The following is a 790-nucleotide window of genomic DNA, read 5'->3' as shown; positions in this document are numbered from 1 at the left end:
CAAGGCGACGTAAACTGTGCATTGTGACGTCACATTTAGCCTCGACTTTTTTCTCTTTTTCAAAGCAAACAATTATTTTTACAACAATAATACATTCCGTATGCAATGAAAAAGGTCGTTATAAAACTAAACAAAATTAACCAATAAATTCAAAATGGTAAAAAAGTAACAGTAATTTTATCGTATATTCTTATTCAAAGAAAATCATGAACTCGTTCATCTATTTAGTCGTATTACGGTTTTATATGTAATTATTTGCTAAAACCTGTTATAATGATAATTATACTATTTACTTTGAACAAACTGAGTGTTTAAATTACGAATTGCACGTCAGAGTCTTCTATTATTGGCATTCAAAATAAATTACGAATAACTGTTGAAGCAGGTAATGAAAAAATAAATGGCGGCGCCCATATGGATCACGAAAATTTCAGTGAACGTATATAGAGATTATCTCTTTTTCTTTGGCTGAATTTGACTTTTTTCTTTTACATACGTGTTACCTTTAGAGCCTTGCTTCGCGGACGGGCCTTCGGCCCGTCCGAGCTTCGCTCGGTATAACATGTTGAATACATGTACACAGGATTTTGACAAAACAAAACAAATGAAATATCTGAAGCAAAGTAAGAAAAGTAAAGAACTTACAATACATGCAGTATAGTTCTTTATATGTACAAGATATGTTTATCACATTTGTTAATGTTAACTATAGTGTTCACTCGGTTCACATAAGAAGTGACAAAACAGACACAAACTCAGTGTCAGTTGCCATATAAGCGTCAGGATAAGG

The 790-nt window shown here is 32.4% G+C and overlaps 1 protein-coding gene across 1 annotated transcript in view; it reads right to left on the bottom strand.

Annotated features, from left to right (window-relative positions):
- Positions 1-713: 713 nt before the first annotated feature.
- The window catches only part of LOC125676027 (uncharacterized), a 9,287-nt gene continuing 9,210 nt past the window's right edge, over positions 714-790 (bottom strand). The window contains exon 4 of the mRNA XM_056152407.1: positions 714-790. This exon is cut by the window's right edge and continues 361 nt beyond it. The gene's annotated coding sequence lies outside the window, so the exon portion shown is untranslated.

This window comes from Ostrea edulis, chromosome 10 (genome assembly GCF_947568905.1).
Source record: "Ostrea edulis chromosome 10, xbOstEdul1.1, whole genome shotgun sequence".
Taxonomy (NCBI): Eukaryota; Metazoa; Mollusca; class Bivalvia; order Ostreida; family Ostreidae; genus Ostrea; species Ostrea edulis.
Note: the sequence above shows the minus strand (reverse complement) of the source record. Positions and strands in the feature narration are given on the sequence as shown.